Below are 6,528 nucleotides of genomic sequence, written 5' to 3' on the forward strand. Positions count from 1 at the left end.
CTTTTCACCTAAACAAAATTTGTTTTGTAACTGGTTTAAGATTAGTCAATACATTGGTTATTTATTGAAAAAAATAAACAACAGATCTTAAAAAATTGAAAGAAATTTTAAGTATCAAACAGCTTAAAACAATTGAATTAAATGAATGTGATGGAATACCTGGAGACCTCCAGCAGAAAGTCATTGAAAGCCCTTTGCTTCATCAGACCTTTGCACACCTGTTTTACAATTTGCAAGATTAGTCTCCTGAAAGGTCTGAATAAGTACGGGATCAAGATCTTAGGAGCTATGTTGGAATTATGACCCCTGGAGTAATATTATCCGAGGAATTTTAGGAACAGATTTCTCAGAGATGAATGTACTTTGGATGTTTTGTTGTTAACAAGGCCGACTTTAATAAGTTTGAATTCAGATGCAAGTCTTAAATTTCTCTTTTCGAAATTCTTAAACCTCTGTTCTCTTTTTTTGCATAGTTAATTGAACTAAGAATTGTACAAACCTGTGCTTATGATAAAGATGACAGTTCTTTAAAAAAGGTTACCTACAACGAATTTATATTGACAAAACTGTGGGTCAAAAAAGGTCAAAAGAACTGGGTCTGTTTCAATGATATTTTTCATGGAAAGCTTAACATTGACAAATTAAGAAACTGAGATTGTCTTTAAACTTTCTGTAAGGTTTCTGTTCCATTGATTGATAAAGTGTGATGCAAGGTTCAATTTATATTGGTGTGAGTTTACTTGGAGAGGAATGACTTATATTCTTCCCTGCATGGTTAACTTGACTGGGGTTCCCAAGAGAGCTCTCCAAAGAGCTTGTTAAGACAAACCAGAATGAGCTTGTTTAGACTAACCATACCCAGGTTCAGGGAGGACCATACCCTTTGGGAAATCAAATCTAATGTCATAGGGATAGGGTCAAATTACTGCATGGGCTGTGGAAATCAATCATAATCTTAGGATGAGTTATGCTAGAGCCTTATATAGGCAAACCAAAAGGAGAGAACAAAGTAGGCACAAAAATAAGAAAAGTGTTTTTTTTTTTTTGAAAGAGGAAAAAAAAATAAAAAAAATAACAATAATCAGGCATCTCAAAGCACATGATTCTGCAACAAGGGTGTTTTTTATTTCATATTATTTTGGATGACCAGTTGGCTGCAATATTTGATAGGTTTATAATTCTGTTTGGTTCCACCAAGTGAAGATACTACACATATAGTTATGGACCATTACAAAAAGGAAAGTATGCCCTACCTATAATCTTTTACTGTGTGTGAATTTTTAAACCCTTACAAATATATTTTTTCTTAGTAATACCTTTGTTGACCTTAGAATGAACCGTTAACCAATTTAATTACTAGTCCTTCGAGACATTTCCCTTTGAAAAGTTGATTAGAATTGTAATTTTTTTTTAAATGAGATGTAAATTGATAAGCTGTTTACCTGAACTTTGTTGAGTGCTATCCCTGCCCATAGCATGTATGTTGTTGCAATCTGTGCATAGGAAGACAGCAATTTAGACATTATTTTGAAAAATTTTAAAGGCCTCTTTTCTTAAAGGGTGTGCACAACAAACAGGATAAGGACGAATCAATAATGGTTTCTTGCTTAAGGACACAAGCATCACGACTGGGATTCGAACCCACACTCTGCTGATCAGAGACACCAGAGTTTGAGTCCGGTGTTCTTATCTGCTTGACCACAACACACAACTTTAATGAGAGACTTTTAGGCAGTACACTCTGGCCTTATTATAGGTGTGCGCAACATAGGTAAAATTGAAAGTACAAGTTAACAAGTTGGAAGAAGTACCTATAGAAGTACCTATAATCATGGATAAATGAGTAGAACAACTTCAAATTATTAACTTTTGGACTTCAAAAAGATAAAACCAACACTTTTGATCATTTCTTCAAAACAGTCTGACTATAGTATTTCAAGTTAAGGGTATATGTTATAAACCATTTAAGTTGTGTGCAAATCTCTGAGCAAAGCATATACATTTTCACTCATGCCAAAAAGTCAATACAAATACAGTTTTTAAATCAACAATATGATCTTACCGCCAATCCATCTTCTGTGAAAGGAGCACTTCCATAACTTTTGGACAACTGCAGTACACCTGAAAGAAAAATAAATAAAAGACTGGAGTGTCACTTCAGAATGCATAAAATGAAACAGAAAGGCAAATTATCAAATTAGACCCCCAAAAGCAGAAGAAATAACATCAAAAGCAAATAAACTAGACATTGAGAGTTTGTGAACAAACTCTAGGTGTTCGGTTTCCGAGAGTAAAAGCCTGGTGTAAAAAACAAATATTGCACCTTGCTTTGTTCTCAAGATTTGTAATAACTGATCAAAATTGCAAAAATTGTCAAAACAACATGATGCCGTCATCATGACGTTTTTTCGAGTTCAAGAAACTCTTGTCCTTGACTAACAATACACCAAGTTTTACCTCCGTCGAACTTTTGGTTTAGCAGACACAGCTTTGAAAAGTGCACCTTTAAAGCAATACCACGTGACACATGATGACGTCATCAAGCTAAGACTTCACAGATATGTTGCTATTATGAAGGAGATTACAATGTATGTATACCATTTTGAAACAATTGACAAAAACTCTTACACAAACATCTAGTAAAAGTGTATTTTTAGATGTTTTTAATCTGCTGCTAGAGGGCGCACTTATTTTTGGTGACGTAATCGGTAATTAATTTTTTAAACCAGACCATTTGCCTGACTTGTGTTATGTGATTGACCTTTTGATCTGTCTAAACCGGAAAGTGGACTGTAAAAACGCTTTGAAAACGCGTTATTTAAAGCTTTTAGGTTGAAATGTACACCTTTTGATGGTTACAATCACTTCTATACAAGTCTGGACAACGGTCTGGTTTTAAAAAAATACTTACCGATGACTCATCAAAAATTAGTGCGCAAGAAAAGGTCACCAACATATCCATTGTTGTGAAGTTTGTAAAGCACTTTCACATAATGTATAGATTGTCAAAATAGCTTATGTGGTTGAGGAAATATGAACTTATGAAATATTGACGACCGTAGAAGAGACTAACAAACAGTAAGGGACACGTACGTTTTAAACGCCTTGAACGAAGACTATTGTACGCGAAGCTTTTCGCGCTCTATGGGTGATCACTGGAGCGTGACTCTGCTACTCGACTAGTTCAATACACGTGGTGTAGACCTACGTGTTTAATGTGTATGCACCTACCAATGGGGGATTTACGTAGTTATTTAGACATGAATTTTGAAATTTTCAACATCTTTTTTGAGCCGGAAGACAAGGTCAAAATGGGGTCATGTCTGTGAGGCGTTTACGGAGTTTTCAATGACCAATTCTGATAATGTATTGATTGTAAGAATCCATCATATAGATCAAGAGTTATGATTTTTTGAAATAATAAACTTTGAATTTTCATAACTCAAGAACGGATGATGTCATCATGACGTAACTTCAATGGTTTCTTGTCCTAATAAATATCTAACTATGTGTGAAGTTTCAAGTTCATACAATCTTTGGAAAGATGTTTCTGTTTGGGGACAAGGGACGTACAGAAGAAGAAAGAAGAAGAAGAAGTATCAATAAATAAATAAAAAACGAACAAAAATAAGAGGTGTTCCGGGCTGTTGGTCAGAACACCTAATTAAACAATTCAGTAAACAGAGAGAAATGACTGACCTGTTATTTCCCCGTTTGGTGAGAGCAGAGGTAGACACAGGAGAGCTTGAGCGTTACTATTCTCAATCCAGTCCCTTGGGGAAATCGGTCATCCTAGAACAAAACAAATAATAATTCAAAATTAACTTTGTGTTAACTCTCACAAATAACAATTCAAAATTAACTTTTTGTTAACTCTCACTAGACATATTGCAACGTAAATTTGTGTTTGCTAAAACAGAGGACAAAGAGGAATCCAGCTGATCAGAAAATGTTAAAAATTTGATAAACTCTTATCAATTAAACAAACACGTAGACTCTAAACAAAGTAAGGGGCCTATATGGAGGAGCGGGAGAGCCTAATTGCAAAAAGAAATCGATGTGGGGTGAGTTGAGAGAGGAGACAGGATGTAAGAGTAGTAGTGGAGGTAGGAATCACAATGGGCTAATTGACACCTGCACGCACATCACACGCGGCGACTCCACTTGAGCAATAGGTTAATGTGGTAAATGCCGCGTCGCCTAAAATGCACAATTCACTGAATAACGCAGTGATTGCCCACAAAATGACGCAACCAAGATTATTCCGATGACGACGCGAGGTAAATTGGGTCAATAGGGGAGATTTGGAGGTAGGGTTTAAAGTAAGTGAGGGGGTTAATATGGGGACTTAAGAGGTTGGCTAGAGGAGGAGCTAGGTATGAGAGGCAAAACAGGGGACACTAAGAATACAGTAGGGTGATGGGAAGTATGGTAAACTGCAAGTTAATTGTGTGGGTGTGGGGAGGCTGGCTTGGAGAGGAGGCGGTATACTGCAGAAGGAAAAGGGATATGCATGTCTACACTGAAAGAAAAACTTACCCCAGAATGTCATCCACCATGACGCTCCTTAGTGTGAGCCACATAGGCTGAGATGGTCGTTCCTGGAACAACGGGACCAAACATTATCTGCTGGATTCTGCAATAGAAATTAAGAAACAATACTTAGTATGATTTTGGGAAGATCCACAACCTGTGTATGAATGTTCAACCGTTATGTATTTCTAAAGAATATTACTTAATTCATCTGGGCCCACTCTATAAAGCCTGTAAGCACAACAAAATTGCTAAGGCACAGACAAGTTTTGCTTAGCAGGAACCAGTATCCAGCTCAAACTAAATTAAGTTTGCATTTGTTTGGCTGGTGCCCAGCTCAATATTTGCCTAGCAAAGAATTTGTCAATCAGTATCTTAAGCTAAGCAGCTCTAAATCACATTTGATAAAAGTATAACCAGGGTCTTGTGTGTGATTATTAAAAGCGAGAGGTCTACCCGGCAGGGGTGGTACAACAGAGCAGGATTGCTCCATGGTTGTATAGCAAGTGTGTGACGCAAGAGCAAGAGGTCTATAATGGGCAGGGGTGGGGGTGTAAGGGGCCGGGGTTTACATATTTGTAAATGTGCCTTACCTTCCGTTAGTTTCTCTGCTAGATGCATGTCCTGCAAGTGTGCAAACAACACTAGAAACCATCACATAATCATAAACAAGATGAACATAGAATTAGCTGTTCCAAACATATTGCTTAAAAGGACCAATGGTGTTTAATGCAAAAAATTGTTTAATGGCCAGACATTTCGACCCTAGCAGGTTCTTTCTTGAAGGCTAAATGACAAATTACAACAAACATGAATTGAATGGTTGTAATACTATAGTTGCATGAAATAAATCGTGAAGTTGTTAGAAAATTAAAATTTTAAACTAAATACCTTGGAGCTAACTGTGTACAGAAGAAATCATCAGCTTGAAACACTGTGGAATTTAAGAAGAAACAATACTTGTTGTTAAACATGTTTACAAAATGATATGCCAATATTTTATCACCTTCTTGTGGTAACATGTTGAGCGAACTAACTTTGAGCTGAATTGAATAAAAACATAAACCTATAAAAACAGGTCATAATCACGTCTTGAGAGTGTCGATTCTTTTTATTTCTAGTTTTAAAAAAAAGGAACCAACCCAATGGAAATTTTTTCAAATAGGCAAGATTGTGTTTTTAGTGAGAAGAATAAGAAGTGGGCCAATTTCTTAGCGCTGCTCATTTGTAAGCAAATTTCTGTGCTAACTATAATAAAAAAAGAATATGCTTAAGTTGTCAGCTTATTTCACAGGTTAGCAAGAAAATAAGGCGACCAGCTTGTGCAATCATCATGAAATTAATTTCTCATGCGATTCAATATCATACAGTAATTAGCAACAAGGCCAATTTCATAGCACTGCTTAATGGTAAGCAAATTTTCATGCTCACTGTAGCAGACAAATGTAGCCAAGGTGCAAGCGTATTTCACAGGTTAATTAGCAGAAAATTTAGGCGGCCATCTTCTGCTTTGCATTGTTACATATTTTACTTTCGTGCAGCGTTCACGCCATTTCGTGTGCTTACGGTTAGCAATGCTATGGTTATGGAAATCGCACAGTAGCACAAATCGGCCGCTAAGCCGCTCCATGAAATTGGGCCCAGAAGGTTTGAGCGTTCCTTTTTGCCACTGCATCTTACCTGTAGCTACTACACTGCTCAATCTATACAGCATTTCAGGGACTTCTTTGCCTTCCTCAATAACATTCACCATTTCTGTCAACATCTTCTGTCTGTCCGTCTTTTCTCCAGCATCTGAGGAAGAACAAAGTTAATAAATGAGAGTTATTATTTGGTTGGTCCTTCACAAAGAATACCCTTGAATCTACACTTTATCTGCTAACACTAGTCCAATGACTTGTACACTTAAAGGTCAAGTTCTACCAGTGTGGGTAAGTATCAGACATTATGGAGAGCGGCTGCTGAACTCTGCATCTAGAACTAGGACACAGTGTC

The 6,528-nt window shown here is 36.7% G+C and overlaps 1 long non-coding RNA gene across 1 annotated transcript; it reads right to left on the minus strand.

Annotated features, from left to right (window-relative positions):
- Positions 1 to 1,432: 1,432 nt before the first annotated feature.
- Positions 1,433 to 3,763, minus strand: LOC117306710. Its single transcript, XR_004520978.1, has 3 exons — positions 3,700 to 3,763; positions 2,063 to 2,121; positions 1,433 to 1,493 (listed from the first exon to the last, which is right to left on the minus strand). It is a non-coding gene; the product is annotated as an uncharacterized LOC117306710 (long non-coding RNA).
- Positions 3,764 to 6,528: the final 2,765 nt, after the last annotated feature.

Source organism: Asterias rubens, unplaced genomic scaffold (assembly GCF_902459465.1).
Source record: "Asterias rubens unplaced genomic scaffold, eAstRub1.3, whole genome shotgun sequence".
NCBI lineage: Eukaryota > Metazoa > Echinodermata > Asteroidea > Forcipulatida > Asteriidae > Asterias > Asterias rubens.